Here is a 21,358-nt window from a genome sequence, read left to right as displayed (position 1 = left end):
CCACGTTATCCCAGGTGTCCAATGGCTTTTCCATACCAGCACCATATTACTGAAATACAGGTGGTCTAGAGCACAGATAGTGCTGCTAGTTTGGCTACAGAAACAGTGAATTATAGCATTCTGTGATATTGATGGCACAATTTATACACTGTATTAAAGTTTGCAGGAGACAATTACAATCATGTCTTACTGGAGATCTGAATCAGAATAAAGGATTTGCACACAATTCCTGGAAAATTCTCAAAAGCAGATGTATTATTTCTATAGCAGTAATTTTCTTTAGGGTTAGTGGGATTTTAATATGTAGGATAAGGCATGTGGATAAAACATTCCCAAAGTCTTGGAAATAAGCATTTTCTAGATCTGAAGAATATATTAGATTAGGAGGTCCTATTAAACACTTAAGCAGCCAAAAGTGTTATTGAGTTGCCATTAAGTTAATGGGAACTTTGCTTGGCTGAAAGATCTTATCTTGAACTCAGATTTTGACCTGTGAAAAACTCTGGGCCTGTTCCTACTCTTTGGATGTCCATGAAATAAAGTAAATTTTTATTTATAACATGTTGGGACTATGTAGCCTCAGAGCTCTCTTATTATGTTTTGCTTGAGTTTTTGTTCTTAAATTCTTAAATCAAGAATTGCTCCAGTCATTTGGATAGTGTATGATGAAAACTGTCAGGATTCAGAAAGCTATTGGCAGAAGCAGATGAAGGAAACATCAAGAAATCATTCTTAATTTTCCAACACCCAAAATCGGAGTTGCATGAAAAGTTCCCTTCTTATTGCCCATAAGTAGTTTCTGTAATTGGCAAAATTGCCTGTTATTGTTTGAGTGTGTTTGGATCTCCTGTGGTAGGTTTTATGTGTTTGAGAATTGACTGGAAAGAAAAGCAGTGGTTTCCCAAGTCGCTGTTCCATTCACACAGACTGAGCTGGAGGTATGAGATTAACAGGGTCTGACATGAATGGAGCTCCTTCTCTCTCAGGCCTATTGGAAAACAAAACACACACTGGCATACATTTGAGGAGCTGTGAGTTGACTTTGGAGAGCACTGGTATTTTTACACGATAACAGTCTATTGGATTCCCTCATAACTCTTTCAGTTCTTCATTACATAAGGACTTTTCCTGAACTGCAGGGCAGAGAGCAGCATGTATGTAATCGCTGTTTCACACTAATGCATCACATGTGCTTTGGATTTCAAACATCAATATTTGTAGGAACATACAGTAGGGCCCTTTCTATGAGCAGGGACTGGATTCTCACACTTACCACCCTTCATGGACTCTTCATAATTCACTGAGCATGGGCTTTGCTTTTTCTTTATTTAAATTTTGTACTTAAAAGTGCCCCTTTATATTTAAGTACCATAGAACCCTTCAGTAATAATTCCAACATGACATTTAAAAGAAGAGGCTTGCTTATAACTGGACATTTCTGTACAATCTTTATTTCTTTCCTAAGATAATTGTTCTCATTGATCTTACCAGCCAGGTTTGCCTCAGATGGGAATCTGCATCAATTTCAATAGTATGCATTGGTTTACAGTAGCCAAAGGGTTAGTCTAATCTGATTGTTATATCTTAGTGAAATGTGAAGCAATATTTTTAGAAATGTCCCTTTATTATCTGGTTGACTTGTTTGGAATAGCTCTTGTTGACTGATTCTGTAATATTACAGAGGAAAGTAGTCACCAACCACTGTCTTACAGACTACAGGCACAGAAAGAATTCACAATTTAATGTTGAGTGTGAAGGCTCCTGGTACCTGGTGGGCCAATGTAGATGTTTTAGAATGAGAATCAAAACAACCAGTGCTAGGAGCTGGAAGCCACACAGAGTGACCAACTGGAACTGTAAGCACAGACCTCTCTCTGAAACCTCTCTGAGGTTTTGTGTGTCCATCCATCTGTCTGTCTGTCCATCCATGCCATGAATCAGTTCCTGAATATAGGCCCCTGTAAGTCTTTTTGCAGAGAACCGAGCAGGGCTCATTGTCCTGCAAGCAAAGCAGGACACACCACTTAGATGAGAACAGAGTACCTGGTGATTTCCCCCAAAAGGAGGAGAGCTGAATTCAGTGCCTCCCCACACTGTGCTAAGCCTAAGGGAGCTCAGCGCATCAGTTAATAATGTGGCTATGTACTACTGTGAGGAGAACTCACTTTTGACCCCTAAAGAGACTTTCCAATTGCATTCAGACTTCACCAAACATCTAAATGTGATCAATTAAGCTATAAAAGGACTACATTCTTCCTTTAGTAACACCATGGCAAAACTAATCATATTACTACAATTGCACAACAGATGTTGGCCTTGTATGTCTCAATTATTTCACCTGCTTGGGTTGCAGGCTACAAATATCTCAACAGAAGAAAGTGTCCAGTTTCTAAATGTGCTGCTTGCATTTATCCACAGTTTATCTGTAAATAAATGATAAAAACCTAGAAAGTAGCATTCTGAGAGAGAATTGAGTTTCTTTTTCCTTTTGAATTTCGAGAGAAATTAGTTTTCTTTTGCCTGCTCACAATGAAATGCTTCTGAGTGCTCATAACAGCAGACAGCTTCTGTTAGCTGCCTTTCGCCTGCTGAGCTAAACAGAAAGAAAAATGTTAATGGTCAGAGCTTGTCAGCAGTACATTGCCATTCACGTTTAGTCACACTTCACTATTGTTTTGTGTAGTTGTTAGGTTACAGATATTTTTAGGGTCAAAAGGGGAGTGGATTCATCCCTTTGGAAACTTTAATAAAGTTTCAACTCGTGTAAGTCCTGCAATACCACAAAAATCAGTTCACTGACTTCTCAAAAGTTGAATCAACAAGAAAAGTGAGAAATGCTTATAAATTCTGAATAATCTGAATTCAGTTTATTCTACCCCTTTGATAAATCTGTGCTTCCACTGTAACATAAGAATGTTTTTACTTTGTCAAATTTTTCATCAAGGTATCTCAAATTGCTATAGCTCAGTTGCTGACTAATGTGAAGGAAAAGATTACAAACAGACAGACACAAGTGAGCAGACAAAGCTCAGTCACAGGGTTAAATGTATCTGAGTTTAATTCCATTCCTTCAGTGACAATGGACGATTCACTTGGCTTTCGGGTGCCTGGATGTCAAATGAAGTGAATGCAGGTTTCCTCTGTGCATCTTGTATATGTGTACTGCAGGAACTCAGGAGCAGAAATGACTACTTTGTGTATCTTCATAAGATAAGTTGGTAGAGCTGAGTGCATTTTCTGATTTTTTTATTTGTTATGGAGGATATAGTGATGATTCAGAATTAAGTGAACACCATTCTGTAAGTCTAACTCACAATCTTACACTCTTTAAGTGAAAACAAAATTTGCTTTCCTCTATAAATTCAGTTTTTACTGGCATCTCTACTAAATTATTTTCCCTCTTATTCTTTTGAGTTTCAAATGTGGCATGGGTGGGCTGAAGGCAGTTGAGAATCCTACCGAATTTGAAGTTATTTGAACAAGCTGTTTCAAAGTTTCAATATTTGGTGAGGGAGAGAAAAGGGTATTTTGTGACATTTCTTTAGTGCTTCCCCCCCACAACTTTGCCCTGGCCTACAAATCAGTCAGACTGAGCCATGATGTTAGAGTTCTATGCAAAAATCTTGTTAACTGTACTTGACGGCCTCTGACAGGCTAGTGAACCATATAGAGTCCTCAGGCTGTTGGAAAGCATGTTTGGAAAGTGATGTAGCTATGCATTTTGGAATAGCATGCCAGTCTCCAGCATATTCCTGGGGAAAGAAACCTATGTTTTATTGCAGTACAATAAGCAGCTGGTTCAGCCATAGAGGTTACAGGGAGCACAGTCAGGGGTAGAGCAGAGTATACAGTGGTAGGGTTGGTGAGGATGACCTCTCTAAAACACACAGAGGTTCAGTAAGCAAAAGGGATCTTAAATTCACTTTCCATTCCTTACTGGGAGAATATATCCAGTGTTGTCAAATCCCCAAATCAGAAATCAAACTGCACAAAATCATGAAATTGGCTTTCAATGACAACTGAAAGACTACAGTGCTTTTGAGCATGAGTTTGGCATTTATTTTCTTTGCGTCTTGGTTTTTCTGAAAATAATGGGTTTTCCTTCTGCAAGTCACAAAAGCCACTCAGATTTGTAAGTCCTGTGATCTACTTTAGCTGTTCTTGTTTTATAGCCCAGTATGAAATGCAGCAATTGATGGCATTCACCTGAAATTGCAGTCTGCTTTTGAAGGCACCTTATGTTATTATCACTGCCACTTTGAAACAAAAAAAGGCTTTTAGAGGTTAAATTGCTCTGATGGTAGGCAGGTATAGAACAGAGGAAGCCATTATCCAGTTTCTCTTGCTATAACTGGGAGAGGTGAGGTATGCATGGTCTAAGAGTTTAGCTCCAGTGTGGGTTCTGTGTCCTTTATAAGGTAAGACAGAGATGAGGACGCAATTTTAGATCCCAACATTTCTGTGCCTAAAGGTGGTATGAATGCACATCCTAAAATGATGCCCTTTGCATAAGCCTTTGCTCTACAGTGGCTCATATTAAGGGAATAGTAAAATGTAGTTTTTCCTATCTCAGAGTAATCAGTGACTTAAATCACATTTTTCCTGTAAATCTGAATCAAAATAATTTCAAATGGGAAATACCTTTAGTATCAGCAACAGTGTTTGCTATTGAATGCTTCTTTCAACTTCATAAAGACATTAAGTTGTAGGGGGTGAGATATCCTAATTAATTGTCTGGTTTTGAAATTTACCCATCAAATGTAGAATCAATGAGCTGGTACTTCATTGAGCTGCATTAATCTTAACTATAAGCTTAACAAAAGCCCATTTAATAAAGAGCGTGTGAGAACAGAAGCAGGGTGCCTCCATCTCCAGACAACTGTGTACAAAGGCTCTGCATAGCACTGGGTATAGCGAGCTGCTTGGCACTGCTGCAGGTTTACCCTGGCCATCACACTCCCTGGCCTCTATTCTGCACCTCCTGCCCATGAGCCATTTCATAAGCCTCATGAAAAGGGCTTAAGTTTTCCTGTCAGCCTAAGGGTGAGTGAGCCATTGTGGGAATGATCAGATTCCCCTCCACTCTTTCTGGGGGAGACGTGGGCCCAGTGATTTAGTGCAGGGTGACCTGGACACAAACAGTGCATTTAATTTTTAGAAAAAAACATAGAAAGGACACTTTTCTTGAGAAGCCCTTTGACTGGAAAGAGTTGTTTAAAACTTTCTGTTTGAATCCCTGCTTGCTGCCCAAATATATTCACAGGAATGGCAAGTAGGATAAGGGAAGCTTATTGCTTCTGTTCTTTGTATTACTACCTAATGAAACATTCACCAAAGCACCTGGGGCTGATTGGCAAATAAGAATTCCAGTTTTTGAAACAGATATTTCAAATTCTCTTTTTGCTATGCAAACGAAACATTCCAAAATAGTCTGTCACAAAGACTTTACCAAGGGCTTGGGACACCCAAGCTCATATCACTCATATAGTTTTCCTAGAGTAGAAACTTCAGTGACATTTTCCTTTCTGCATTGACAGCCCCATTACAGACTGCTGCCTGTGCTAAAGGCTGCTTTTGCAGTTTGATCAGAAATTCCATTCTGGACCTGAACTTCCTGCTTGGTGTTTCACCTCAACCGCTGCACTGTGTGAGGGTGAATCAGTAACACCCAACACAACATTTTCAGCTTAGAAAAGAAAGTAAATATATTGACAAGCTCAAAGTGTGACTTGTGCTTGTGCTGATCAGTACTATTGTATCCTTTACAATTTGAAAAGAATGATGGAAGTCTTAAGTACCTGCCTTAGATCAAAAGGCTTTAAGAAGCTCAAAAAATAATCTTATTGAAGTTAAAAAAAAAAACACCTACAAGAGAGAGAGATTTGTTTAATCTGTTGATAAAAAAGATTTTAACACTTTCTAGAACAGAATATAATTCCCTCATGAAATAATTTGCCAAAAGTATGCTGGATTCTCTGTCACTGACAGATATTTGAAAAGACACCCATCATAACTTCAAAGTGGCACTACAGATTAACCATGTACTGTAAGGTTGTTGCAGGAGTAACTGTGTTGTCTTGCATAAAATATTATGGTGGTGCTATATGATTTTAAAGTTTTCCGTATCTTTGAACAAAAATATGTTTCACATAATGCAAGATTATATAAAGAGTCCTGCAGGACTCTATTTACTACATATCCTGACATATTTACTACATATCCTGAAACTTCCCTTAGAATCCCCGTTCATGAGATTAATTATTTGAGCGTATTCCTGCCTGACATTTTTTCTTGAGAGTTATGCATACACTGGAGGTGTCATGTGAGAGTGCATAAGGTGCCTTGCAGCAGCTCTGGGTGCAAGCAATCCCAGATCTGCTGCTGTTCTGGATGCCATTGGCCTTGAATCACTTAAAGAACAGAAGACTTAAAGATAGAATTTCTTCCACTATTAATATAACGGGACACTTGATAAATATGGAGTCCCAGGCAGAATTTGCTTTCAATGGCTCCAAAATTCAGGTGTGCTATGAAGAGGGTTTGATATTAATTTCCTTAGGGGTCTTACCTTTCTTTGTTGTATTTTTATGTGCTCACTGGAATCTCTGGTGTTTGAGTGAGGGGCGTTTACTGAGCACCTGGAAACTGTTTTATGATTTCTGATGCCTTGTATCCTTGTTAATTGACAGTCCACAGCCCTCAGCCCTTCTGGTACCATGTAGTTCTGCCAAGCCACATTAGCTCAGGCTCACATCTCCTGGCCCGAGCCTCCCCTGGGGCACAGAGCGACCTGTTCAGCTCCCAGCACTGACAGATGAAGGTAAACATTTTGGGATAAGCAGATTTAATACTCTTTACTTGCACACCTAGGAAAAAATCAAAGTCAGCCATTCATCTCTCCTGTTTGATAAACACAGAAGCTGACTAGGCTGCCCTGCATGTGGTTCCCCTGGGGATTGTTTTCATAAGACTTCATGTGAGGATTTCTGTTGCTGTTTTTGAAAACATTTTGAGGTTGGATTGCAAATGTGATGTCCTCATTTACAGCCTTTCCTGAACCATAAATCAAGGCATATGTAATTAAATGAAACAGATAGTCAAAACCTTGACTAAGCTGTTTATTGAGCCTGGAAGGGAAAGAGATGCTGTGATTTTACAAAAATCAAATATAAAGATCCACTCATAAAATGTAGTTCTCAGGGTTCAGGTACTGTGGCAGTGAGGCATGATAGCAGGTAGCATTGTATACTGTCTACTGAAGAAACACATTTGCTAAAGCAAAAAGCTGGACTGGAGAACGCTGCAGTAAGAAATGAGAGCTGTTCAGGTCAACTTGCTTAGGCCTGTGAGTTTTCTTTTTGTTTTTTTTTTTCCCATCACAGAAAGCCAAAGTTGTCTTGCCTCCCCCCACATCCAGCATTTTTTCCAATATGAATTATAAAAGGTGGAGAATTTTTTTAGAATTAAATGATGCGTCCCATCTTCTAAGCTTCTTTAAACTTGACTTTTTTCAAATAAAATTACTTTCAAGAAGAGTAGTTTCTAGTTTAAAAAAGTTTGCATGGGAGGAGAATAGAAAGTCAGTTTTCTTGCTGTAAAAATGTTTGAAATAGATGTTTGTGTAATTTTTTTACCGTACATTTATGTACATATATATATATATATATATGTTTGTTATATTTACTATACAACAATTGATGCAAGTAAATAGGGCTTCCTGAGCTCATCCTTCCTTGAAGTACTTTTTAACTTTAACCAACCCAGCTTCATCTAGCCCACATTGTTTTCTTTGGAGGTCCTTACAGTCCTATTTTGCAAGTATACCATGAGTAAGTTTCTTAAAATCATGGCAGTGTGTCCCAGGATAGGCATCTTTCCTTGTTCTGCTTCTATTCTTGGACCATGCACACCTCATTACTGTTTCTTGGAATCTGCATGTAAGTATTAGCATTAAGTTTCTTCATGACTGCCTTCTACTTGCTGCTTCTTGCCTGGCAAATGAAAAAGGACAATTCATAGCAGCTGATGCATTCTGGATTGCCCCTGCTGTGGACATTTCCCCATGTCTTGGCCATCTGTGCTTGTCAGCTGCAAACATTTGAAAAGTCAAGGGAGCCCTGGTGCCAGGTGCTATGCTCTCTTTGCATCTGATTTCTGAGTTGCATCTCACATGCACACTTATGTGGCTGCTGGTGCCACTGAGCCCCTCTTTTCTAAAGCTGATCAAGCCTCTCTGTAGCTATGGATCTTCAGATCTCTTTGAAGCTGTGGAGAAGTTTTGAGCTGCTGCAACTTTTATGAAGGTGACCAATCCAAAATCCTATATGGCCTTGGGATTAATAGGTTAGTTTAGTTCAATAGTTAGAGCAGTTGCAAGAATTTCCAAATGGAGGAGAGAATCTGAAGTGGTGCCACCTCTCAAGGTAACAGAGCTGATCTCTCAACACTGGCTTTTCCAGAAACCACTGCAGAGATGTAATTGGTTCTGGGGGTAGAAAGATGAGAAGTGCACACACAACAATTCCTCTTTTAAAGAGATGGCAACAAAGAAAGCCAACTCTTACTGTGTCTCTGGGAGTGCCAGCAATCCACAGTTACTACTATCAGTGAACTCAATGTATGTTTGGAGAGGTTCTGTTTTATCATCAGCTCCTTCCACAGCAGTGATGTGTAGCTGTAGGATGATGAATGGGAGTTGTCATGATAAAGATGTATGGGAGGGTGTGGGATAGCTGGGGACTTAGCTTGGAAGTGGCAAGTGAGTTGGAATGACAAACTGGTCATGAAATTTTCCACTGGTGTTCATGCTATTTCAATCTATTTTTAAAATCTGCAATGGATCATTAAAGATTTATTTAAAAATAGGTAGTGCTTAAACCCTCTTCTTAATAATCAATTTATCTGATTACTAATGCAAGTTACCAGTACTCTCTCTTCAGAATTCCACCCTGAAAAGCATGTAAGAATCATAAAGTTAAAATTTCACACACAAGATTTGTCTAGTAGGTAGGAAGCAGAATTATGCATGAGTTAAAACTTGGGGCAAAGGTGTTTTCTAAGTTCTGATTATAGATGAGCTATTGTCAGAATTTTTTTCTAAAACTAAACGCAGCAAAAATTTCCCTCTAACATGGAAATTTTGCAGTGATTCTATCCTTCTTATCTCTTGAACTGTGATTAACTAGTATCTAGTAGGCTACTTGCTGCCTGACAGGATACACTATTTATCTGTGGATACAAGTAGAATTCTAGACCAGATAATAACTGATGTTTACAATACAGATATTATTGGGTTTGATTGAAGGTTTTGTTATTAAGTTTAATTTCTTAGAGATTCAGGCTCAGGTAGGAGATACTTAGATTGGCAGAACCTGTGGGTCTTTATGGGTATTATACAAGTAGATTACTTGTTAGAAATGAAGGAAGTTAAATTTCATTCCTGATTCAATTTTGTACAGCAAGGAAACTGCATACAATCTTTTTTTTTTTTTTTCACATGCAAGTGATGAAGGCTAATATAAAACTGGAGTGCTATGCAGAAGACTGGCTTGAGGCTTTTTCTTCCAATTCCAGAAAGTATCTTGAAATATATTTTGTGTTCACCTTTCTAAAGAGAAATGTATGCTTGTGAGTCAGGAGCGCTACTTTCTTAAGGGCTCAAGGCTTTGCTAGGACAAAATATCATCTCAAGCTGTGCAGGGAGAGTTGAAACACCAAGAACATCATCAGGTCCTGATATCAGAGCATGCTCCTCCCAGATCTCAGTGTACATGTCTGGCCGGTGTGAGTTGTTTCTCTTCGCTCATGTTTAATGTATGCACAGCTCCCCAAGGTGTCAGAGGCTTTAATGTCCTTGCTGTGGTGACAGGTAGGCAACAAGCAGCTAAAAATGCAGCTAAGACTAAAATACTTACAACTAAGCATATGTTGATGTGTTTTGCGGAACAAAGATTGATTTAAGTAATACATATAAATGTCTTGTGAAACTTGAACCTCTGTTCCAGGCTGAAAATGATCAAAATAGCAATAATTTTTAAAAATATACTGAGATGATGGCTTCAGAGAGTTGTGAATGGAAGTGGCTAGTGATTTTTTACCTATGAACAGCATCTTAACAATGGAGGTAACTGCTAAGAAACTGAGTGCAGCCTGGCCAGATTTTCTGTTTTAGCTCTTTGGAGCTGTTGGGCTGCCCACAGCCACAAGTGCATCATTATACTTTACCAGCTGTTTGTGTGTAGTGCCCCTGAAGCAGGTTCTTGGTCTCCACTGGACTACTTCCAGATCTGCACTGATATAGGAATCAGGCTGTACAGGCCACTAGTTAGTCATTTCAGCTTGGGTCTGTCCTTTTTTATTTCATAATTCTGCCTGCAAAACTAAGCCAAAAGGCTATTAGAAAAATATGTGATCAACCAAATTTGTTTCTTATTGATTTTGTGTATGTGGGGGTTTCTGTAATTTACCATTTTGTAGGTGGAAGCAGCAGGAATCGCATGGAATCATGGCACCATGCTCACATCCAGGAAGGGAAATGCCATAGATGGAGAGAGGAGGTCAGGAAGGGCAGGGAGAGAAGCAATTCACATTCTGAACATCCACTGCCCAGAGGCCATGCAGTAAAGTGGCCCAAATACTGTTTGATTGTTTGACTATCTTAATTTTGCTGGAAGTATGGAACGCTTAAGGTAATTTTGAAAAGTAACACTTTTAAAAGTGAAAAATAAAATCCTATTTTTCCGTTAAATCCAAACTATTTGAAATGCCTTTTTCCCCCTTTCTTTATCTATTTCAGATTAAGCACATTGCTGAATTTAATTTAAATTGCCAGTTTTATTCTTATGAACAGAAGTCTCTTCAGACATCAATACCTGACATATGTCAGATACCTGACATAACATTTTCATGTGATTCCAGTCCATCACAGATCAGAGCATAACATCTTTGGACACTCCTAACTTCTAATAGAAAGCCATTAGATGAACTCCAAGTTTGTGGCTTACCTCTATTTTCTCTTGAAGAGCCTAAACATTTTCACTGATAGCTGTTATCCTTAGCTGGCAGTAAGTAGCTTACTTAATGACCCCTTGAAGATCAGTGGCAGGGCCTTTAAGTGGGTCCATGTTGTTCCAATATATAGCAAGAAGCCCCAGTGCAATGTGTTTTCATCTCTTTTTCCCTTACTCTGAAAGAGGTAACTTGCTGTGCGTTGTTGATTCAGCTGGAGCTCCTGGGTGGCCCATGTGCAGTTGGTCACAGGTAGATGTATTGCAGCAGTGCAGACAAAATCCTGGATTATTGTGGTATGACTGGTTCCAGGAAAAAAGGTATATCCTACCAGCCAGCACATAGAAAATATTCTTGGCTATTGCTACTACTTCGATGCCCAGAAATGGGTGAGGACATGACAAGGATGCTATGTGGCAATACTTCAAAAAAGAGGAAAGTCTCTCCAGCTATTTTCCATCTCTTTTTCTTTTTTGTTTCTTTCCTGGCTAATCCCTCTGCATTTTATCCTAGAATTTATTTTTCTCAGTTGATGACATGACAATTTAATGGCATCAAATGTGCTACATATGAGCATAGTATTGGGATAGAACTAGTAGTGTTCTTTATACACTGCTTCCAACAAAATCCAGACCTCTGACTTCATGAATACAATGCATCCAAATGGTGGATTAAAATCACTACCTATCAAGGCACATTATACACTTTGCTTTTCTTGTACCTTATCTACTCTAGCTTAGCAAAGAATCCTCCATCACTATTGGACTTTGATCACAGTACTACATATACTCCTGCAGAACCTGGTCTCATTGTGTGGCAGTCTCATTGTGAAGATGTTCTATCCTTTCATGGTGATTTGCACCTCTGGGTTGATATTTGAAAGCTACTATCTAGCATATCAGGCCCTTGGATGTCATGGGCTTCACATGTAGGGTAGAGCACTCTAGACAAAAACCCCATGACTTCCTACTTATTTCCATTATTTTATTGTATTTGTAGTGCTGGAAAAGTAGGGAGTTCATATTCAACAGAAATCAGTGCTTAATTACAGCATTCGGATACTACTAGTCCAAATAGTCTAGAACAATAGAATGCAGCTGTCGAAGGAAAGAACTGATGTACTTCATTCTGAAAATGCTCCTTAGTACTACCAAGGCAGGAATCCCAACCTGCTCGCTCTGCCTTAGCCGGTAAAACAGCTCCCTCTACTGCAGCCACGTTAGAAGTCTTGTCTGTAACAACCTGTGGTTCTTTGCCAGCAGTACATTCATGAGCTATTTTCAAAGAACAAAATAAATGTTTTCAAGGCCCATTGAGATGTTGAACTGTACAGCTGAACCTATTTTGTTTTCTACTTACACCTTATACCAGTTTTTGACAGTGATCATTCTCTTAAAATGTCCGTATCTCAATGGTTTGATGACAATAGTTGCCAAAAACCAGACAAATGTCTTAATCTACACACTGGAGGTCTATCTAAACTTGGTTTTTAAATGTATGTGAGTTAGGGAATTTGAAATATGAAACCTTTTCAAAATAGAAAGGAAATAATTATGAATGAAATCTGGCCTTGCATTCCAGACAACAGAAATTTAATTTCTGACCATTGGTTGATTGCTTCATGTCTCTGGGATGTGTTCAATATCCCCTTGGAAAACAGGTGTATTTTAAGAATAATTCCTAATGATTGTAGAAGGCTCGGAAACATTAGAGAGTGTGATTTTTGAAAAACAACAGGCCCACAACAACTTGATCCTGTGCCTTAGCGGTAAAATGTTGATAACGATTACTGTGTGGTCCATTCAAAAACTCAAACCCTATTGTTGCTTTAATACAACTGGATTTTCAAGAGCATTCCCTGAAAAAATATGCACATGAGAATTGACACTTTACCTAATGAGCTTGCTAATTCTCTGCAATATAAAAATAGACATTAGTTTTTGGACTGTCTTTAACCTAAAACATCAATCTCCTTGGTCAAATTGGTTTTTTTCTTTTCCTGGCCTAATCTAAAATGCTTTGTTGAAATTACACAGGCAGTGGGATCTGGAACAGAGATACATATAACCCTATGTGACAGATAAATGCTTTGAAATGTTTTCAGGCAGTCCCCCAAATGAAATGGTCTCTACATTTTGCAGAACAAACTCAGAAGGATGATTTTTAAAGATTTTCCCAAATCTTTAAGATCTACTGTTATGGAGTAGATCTTGCCCTAAGCTTCCTGGCTGGGTCTCAAGCCCAGAGAAGGCAGATGCTTCTCTCCCTGCTCCCCTCCCACAGCTGTGAGCAGTTCTAAAGCCAGACCTGGGACAGGCTGAGGCTTGAGCAGAGGCAGCTGACCCAGGGGAACCTTCGGCTGCGGATGTGCTGGAAGGTGTTGAGAGAGCAGCGCCTTTGAAAAGAAGGGATGGAAAGCATTAGATGAAATTCTGATACTTCAATTGTTTGTGTGGTGGGAGAGGTTCATGACAGAGACTGATAAAAGAGAAATAAACAAAAACCATGTGGCTGCTTTGCTATGTCCCTTTCAATCAGCAGAGGTTCTGTGGGGATGCAGAGCAAAGCATGATGCCAGTTCCATGTCAGTTCTGGAGGAAGCTGGAAACAGATGTGTCTGTGAATTGGGACACCTTATGGTTCCTCACTTTTTAGTCTGTCTAAGTGAAAAGTCTTGCATTCTGGGCCTCATTTACAAATGGTTTCAAATCAGTTTTGCAGGAAGTGGCCCCCCAAATGCAGAGTGTAGGGGCAGAAAGAGTGTAAGGACAGAACCTATGCATGCTCCTCTTCCATCCTGGCAACTGGTTATTAGCTGTGTCTTTCCATACACAAATTCTGAGGAAGAAATTGGATGCGGCAGCATCACTCCCCATCACTCAAGGATCACTGGTTCCAGGCTGAAAAGAACCAGAATGAGGAGGAAAATACAGAGATTTCACCAAACATTCTTAGAGCAAGACATGTGCAGTGATATGTGACTGTGTGGGGGGAAATGGAAAAGATGGTTGAAAGCCCAGAAACTGGAGAGATCCAATGTGACTGTCAGTGCTGAGCAGGAATGGGAAGACAAGAAAAAGGCTGTTGCTAAATAAGTTTAGGATATAAAACAGACAATGACAGGAAAAAGCCTTTAAGTGGGAGGAAGGAAACAGAGACAAGAAATAAAAGATTCTGCATGGGAAGAGAGTGAATAGGGAGTCTGAGAGGTTGAGAGAGATTAAAAAGGGGATTTCATGCAGAAAGAGCTGAGTGAATATGCAGTGCAATCCACTGATTTATTTTTTTTCCAGAGCAACTGAGTTTCCATACCAATTTCAGCTAGCTGACTAAATGCAAATTAAGTGGAGCTAGCACACAAGGTCCTCTCTAGGACCTCCCTTATCAATCAAGGAGCCTCAGCTTAAAGGCGGTTAAAAGTGAAAAATTTAAGCCAGTTAGCTTAAACTGATAACTCCACAATATTGCTGCACAGACACAAGTCCAGTGTGGGGCAGCTGGGAATAAAAGTTTGAATTAAGTGTACAGTGAAGATTTAATATGTGCATTTACAGACCATTTATTGTGATGTGACAACACTCTCAGCTGGAGCTATGGGCTTCTAATGTATTACAGATAATACTTAAATGAGAAAAAATTATGTTAGATTAATATTGTAGAGGGAGGAGGAATGAAGTGATGTTTTTTTTGAAGTAAGTAAATGGGTAATAAGCCTTGCACTTCTTGTGCTACTGGTTTTGACATGAAGAGTGGCCAGTGAAGCCTTATTTTCTGCTTCAGCGCAAGGAACACATTTAGTGTTGGACTTGCAGAAGGTCATACAGAGATGTTAGTGATTCATAGTAGCAGGACAGTGGTCTCCTGAGAGTAGCCATGAAATCTGAATTTGCTAACTGGAAATAATGATATTGTGGTGGAAGGCTCTCATCTATTGCCAAAGACTCTCAGTGGAAGCTTGTTCCAAACCATGTTTACCACAGTTGTCTCTTTTCCTCTTGCTCACCATGATCCTTTCCTGGCACATAAAGATGAGAAGGATCATGCAATTTGCCACTTTTCTTGTCCAAACAACAAAAAAGTTTGGAAATTCTGACTTTACCCAGAAGAGGCTTTGGAAGAAACAAATTAGCTCTGTTCACCTCAGCAGTGATTAAATGTCAGTAAAAATTTATTTATATGAAATGAAATTTACTGACAGTTAGTCCCACATTTAAACCTCTCCAACCTCTGCTGGAGTACATGAGAACTGGGCTGGGGCTCCTTGTTCCTGCAGAGGCTGGGAGGTTGTGGAGACATTGTGATAGACCATGGGGACAGAACACAATTAGGGGCTTGGAGGGCAGTGTAGCACAGGCTTCTTTTCTATGCAGCTTTTACAAGATATTTTATGATTTTATGAGATTTACTTAAGCAGAATCAAACTCAGGGTGCAAAACCTTCAAATGTTTTGAAATGGGATCTGCTCACAATGTCCCATTTAGTTTTTTTGATCATTGTTGAAACGTAGCAAGAGGTGGCTGCCTCTGAAGTTCAAAGTGATCCAGAACAGATAAATATACTTGATACTTGATAAATATTCCAAATGTTAAAAACAACCTCCTTTTGTTTCTCTGGTGCTTAATAATGCTTGCCATGGAAATGCCTGCAAGCCTTAGTCTGACATCTTTATGACACTCCAGTTGTTACAAAAAATCCCTTACTACTTCTTATCTCCTTTAGCAGTTATATGGACTTTGAGAGATTTGTTTCTGTTGTGGTTGGGATTTTGGTGGCAGGGTTTTTTGTGTTTGATTTGTTGGGTTTTCTGGTTTCTTTTTCCCATGAAAAAATGAGAGAATAAGAAAAGCTGGGTATTTTATTTACTGGAACGAAAAAGTGAAATCTAGAAAGTTGCTAGTCAAAAAAAAATAGGCTGAATTTCTTTAAATATTTTTTTGGTAGTTTAAAAACATTGCTTCACTTTGAGCTTTTAAAATGCCTGCACTTTGTACACAGAAATTAAATTTTCAAAACAAAATTTCTCATTGAGAAGAAAAAATTAGAAAAGCTTAGTCACACTTGCACATATTTTGAGGTTTTCTGCCTCCAAGTGCTGTTGTATGCCATCAAAGTTAACTTAATTAGGGAAGTAAAAACAACCTTTAGAACACGATACCTGTTTTGTGCTCACGATTGGAAGAGGATGCCAAGGCTTGTTACGGTGAATTCTCCTCCTTCTTTGTACATTAGTGTCTCCTTTTCAACCATGGTCCTGGAAAATCAGACTGGAGCCTGCCCATGGAACACAGCAGAGGCTGGGTGCTGTACAGGGTGTGTTAGTCTGCAGGGTTCAGAAAATAATCAGCTCATGTCCTAGGTATGGCATTTGCTAGCTGTGCCCCCTGCAGTAGTGAGTGCTGCCCTCTGTCTGTGCATTGCTTACAATAATCTCTCTCCAGATTTATGGCACAAAAGAGTTTATCAGCTAAGTTTCACTGGCATATTGGGCAGCCAGTACCCATCTTTTTCCCTGCTCTGTTATTCCAGCACACGGGTTGGAGAATGCCTAAGTGGTGACTCCTACAGTTGTGTCAGACTGTGCATCAGTACCAGAACAATGTTCACTTCAATGACACAAAAGCTGTGTTGTGCTGTTTCAAAAGCTTGTTCAAATTCTAATTCATACTTTCCATATTATTTTATCAATTTCCTTTTTTTTTTTTTTTTAATTCATTCTTTTGAATTTCATTTTAAAATAACTGTGAAACTCTCAGACATCACCTAGACAGGTTGTGGAGTCTCCTGTGGAGATATTCCAAAGCCATCTAGACACAACTGTGCTCTGGGACACCTGCTTGAGCAGGGCAATTGGACTAGATGAATTCCAGTGATCCTTCCCAACCTTACCCATTTTGGGACTCTGTGAAATATAGCTACATGCCTTTGTTTTTTAATTTTAGTCTTTTAAAGGTAGAAATGGTTTCAAAAGCTCTTTTAGTACAATAAACATATAGGGATTGAGATTATTTAGGAGACTAATGAAACCATTTTAACTAAGCTGCAAAAGTGTCCATGATACAGGAATAGATCTGGTCAGTACTTTATGACTGGCAGAGTAACATCTAATCTGTACCAACTTTCAGGCTGCATTGCAGAATAAAAGATTAAGATAAAGATTAGGTTTGGATTTCTCAAGGGATACATTAATATTCTTTAACAGCATGGAAAAGAATCATATTTGCTCTTACTTCAATGGAAGTTAAATATAAATGAACTGTGTTGCCCTCAGAAAAGACAGACATTGTGTATCACTTCAGCACTGGTTCTGATCTGTTGCTTGCATCAGACAGCTTGCTCATGCTCTGCTTTTTTCCAATGCTCAGATTTCTGAAAACAACACAAAGGAAGAGGAGGAGTATTATTTTGAAATGGGTCAGCCCTCCTTGTGTTTTAAAACCATTTTAGGTGTTGATCACAGTGTAATGTTAAAGTATATATACATAGAGGGATAAGGGCAAGTTAGGAAATACTGTAGTGATAATAGCTTTTTTAAAATTTATCTAGACACCCACAGCAGGTAGGTTCTGTCATGGTCCCCCAGTATGTAAAAGGAGTTGTGTGTGCTTCTGAAGCAAATAAAGGTGTCAAAACAAAAGGACTCTAAAAGAGAAGCCAGTTGGAAGTTTGAGTTTGTTCTCATAAAATCAAAAGTAAAGCAAAGAGCTGTGGAGGTGTAAACTGGATTACAGACAGGATGTGTGCTACAATGGGGCAGCATGGACAAACTGTTCTCTCATCCTTTGCCCTTTCATGACCTGTCATTATGAGACATGAACTGTATCACATGGGATATACTTGGGAAAAAAAAGTCTGTTCACACTTCTGTTTCACTAACACAAGGCTCTGGGTTAGGTGCTGTGTGTGGGACAGTAAGAGCAGGCCTCAGCATGTGTGTCTTATGACAAAGAACAAATTTGGCTATGATGTCTTTGATCATGGTCAGTAAACAAAAATTTGTTATGAAGAAACTACTTACCAGAATCTAAGCGGCGCTGTAAATTTCAAGGCAATCTTTGGCCACATCAGCTTGACTTTTTCTAGGCTTTATGGGGTTAGGCTGCAAGCATGGAAACTCATGCACTGAGTATGCAATGGGAGAACTTTCTTATTGTTCCTGGAACACAGCAGAAAAGCATGCTGAGAACTGGAAGAACAACTTAGCAATAAAAAGGTGAATACGACAAGCAGCTCCCGGCAAGGCAAATGAATTCCTCACCCCATCTGGTCTGCAAGTAGTGGATGAACCTCTAAATAACCAGAGTTTGGTTAAGAATTCAATGGCTGGAATCTCCCAGCCATCAGAATCATATGTCTGTATTTTATCTCCAAAATGCCTATCCTCACAAAACCTGAGAAGCAGAGCTCTCCTTAGAATATTGTATTCAATTAACTCCTGAAACTAGAAGTAAAGCAATACCAAAAAAAAAAAAACCCAAAAACAAACACAAAAAAAACCCCACACCACCCCACAACCCAAAAAAACCCCAACGGAAAAAAATACCCCAAACAAAACCGACTCCAAACCCCCACCCTGCCAAAAAATTAGCACCATCTGCTGCAGTGTTCAGGTTGATTTGAACATTCCCTGTAGCATGCTGAACAAGGTCATGATAGTCTTTGCTCCTGAGGTTCAGTTAGACTCCATTCCAGTGTAGAAGAATGGCTTGGCACAGGTATGGCATTTAGACTTGAACCTGCTCAGAGTTACATCTCAGAATGTATCACTGGCAGAAATGGTTGGTGGCAGACGGGCTATGCAAATAGATCTTGGTATAGGCAAATGAAAAATCACTATTGCCGACTAGAATTATATTTATGAGTTAGCAGGCTCGAAAAGCCTGACATTTCTGTGGGTATGTCTGAGTGGCATGTTTGCTGCAGATAACCCAAGCTGCCACTGATTTGGCCAGAAAATGTCAGACTAGTGTTTTCCTTGTATAAACTGTTCCTGAGCTTTCCTCCCAAAGCATTGGGCATGCTTTTCATCAGTATAGGTTGGCCTGACTTCTTTTTCCATCTGTTTGAAGGAGGGGGGCGGGATGGAGTCAATATTTTAGTTTCTAAAAATAAGCATCCCAGTTCCACTGCCAAAAAGTTGGAAACTTTCACTTGACAATAGTATTGAGAGTTTCCATTTGCTTTGGCTTTCTCCTCTAGATGCCAGTGTTGTGGAAGGACATTACCTATATGAACAGTACAGGTTTATGTGAATGAAAGCTTATTGTGCCAATCCATCCATCCAGCAGAGTGTGGCACCCCAAGGAGAACAAGGTGCAGGAGTTTAAAGAACAGAATGGGATAGGAGGGGATGCTCTTAAGGCACTGAAAATTCAAGCTGGAATGTTCAAAGAGAAGCAGTTTCCCAGGGCAGCCCCTGTAGATCATCACAGATGCCCGCTCATTGCTTGTGCTTGCGTTTTTCAAAGGCTGCTGCTCTGGCAAGTGCATGGATTGGGATGATTGGTGGCATAATGACAATTGCAGTTGTAAGCATTATCATCTGCCACCAACAGAACAGTAATTAATAAGGTCTGCCCTGAACAATTCCACTGGCTTGTTGTATGCTGACATGTGCAACAAATTCTGAAGGGAAGAGACGCTCGGTCTGGGGTCCCACCCATCCATTCCCCCTCCTCTTCTTCATCTTCTCACCCTATTTGGAAGCATTTTTTTCCTTTTCTTTTTACTTTTTTTTTTCTTTTCCTTCTCCCCAACCCCCTCAGCAAAGGTTATAGTGCACAAAAAAGACTGCAAAATATCTTATCCCTTATCTATGTTTCTGACAATGTTATGGACTTCCTTGGTGTGGTATAGAGCTCCATTAGGAATTCCCAGAAAGTGAGATTTATGTTGATGCTTTGAAGCTATATGAATTCTGTGTGTTGCTAAAAACCACTGGTTGCTTTGCTTTTTAAGTGCAGCTCTCTTTGCTCAGTAATCACCTTCTTGTATTTTGTTATTTAGTTTTCAAGTCTCATTTTACTACAGTTCAGAAAATTATGTACCAGAAATAAAGAGAAATATGTATTTATTTTAATATCAGGGATTCCTTGTACTGCTTCTGGGTCAACACATTTAGAGACACATATTTTGTTTAAGTAGCGATCCATTAAATTGTCACATTTTCAAGGTATAACAGTGCCAGATCTATATGCAGTATTATTAATGCTCCTCACACAGAGGGCTAAATCAGATGGAGAACCCTGGAGCTTGGTGTGGTTATAATTTTCAGAGAGCTTAAACTGATGTAAAGTAAACATGATGTTCAAATTCTGAATTCTGCCATAGTATGCATATCTAGATTAAAGTAATAAATTGTTATCTAATGTCCCAAGTAGGCAAATAATTTTATATTTCTACAGATGTGAAACTCAGAACAGCGTTGTGTATTTTTTCTCACACCCTTCTGTGCTGCTTTTCTATACCCAAAACTAGCAATGTTTGAGTCAGCTTCAGGAAGCAATGAAGCCATGGAAAAGTGTCACTTAGTTAAAATAAAGTTAAAAGTGAGTGTCAATGAAATTAAACTTACAGTTATTCTTAATCATGCTGTAGTCATTGATTTTATCAAATGTTTGAGATCTAATTTTATCAGATGAGTCCCATGAAATTGTAGATAATGGATTATTCCATGGCTGCTTTGTAGCATTTGGGAACAGGTGCTATTGACCCACTTCTGTGGAATACAAAACCGAATGAAAAGGAAGAGACTACCCCCTTATCCCATCAGAAAATTTAGGCAGGAATTAACTGTCTTGAATTTGGCTACTTTGAGTAAAAGTGAGAAAGTACAGAGTATCAGAGAGAAAGTGTAGAATATGTTTTCTATGCATGCACACATACACGTATGTGTGTGCGCATTTTCTTTTTTAGCAGTAGTGACTCATGACAACTGGAAACTTGGCACCTTCCCTTATTCCAGGTCTGGCATTGTGCCCACTCTGTACACAGAAGGACTGAAAAGCTTTTCAATTTCTCCAATCCAATTCATAATGCAGCAGTTGCACAAGTTGCCACATGTGTGCTATTAGGAAGTCTCAGTGCAAATGGAAATAGACCTTGTCACGAAATGGAGGCATTCATCACTGGTGATGCTGAGCTTCCCCACTTGGAGGATGGTTAGCTGTCTTGAAGTTCATTTACAAACTGATTAAAGCTTTGAAATGGGGCTGACTGGCTAATCCTGTTTATTCCCTCGTGCCATTTGAAATTAATTGGAGGAAGATCAAAGGATGAAGATTTTTTGACTAGTTCAGGTAATAAGAAGGTCTCCTGCTCTGAGATTTGTAAATCCCCAAATAGAATAAATGAA

This window comes from Melozone crissalis, unplaced genomic scaffold, assembly GCF_028551555.1.
Source record: "Melozone crissalis strain CALT ecotype California unplaced genomic scaffold, PUWL_Pcris_2 ptg000019l_1, whole genome shotgun sequence".
Classification (NCBI taxonomy): domain Eukaryota; kingdom Metazoa; phylum Chordata; class Aves; order Passeriformes; family Passerellidae; genus Melozone; species Melozone crissalis.
Note: the sequence above shows the minus strand (reverse complement) of the source record.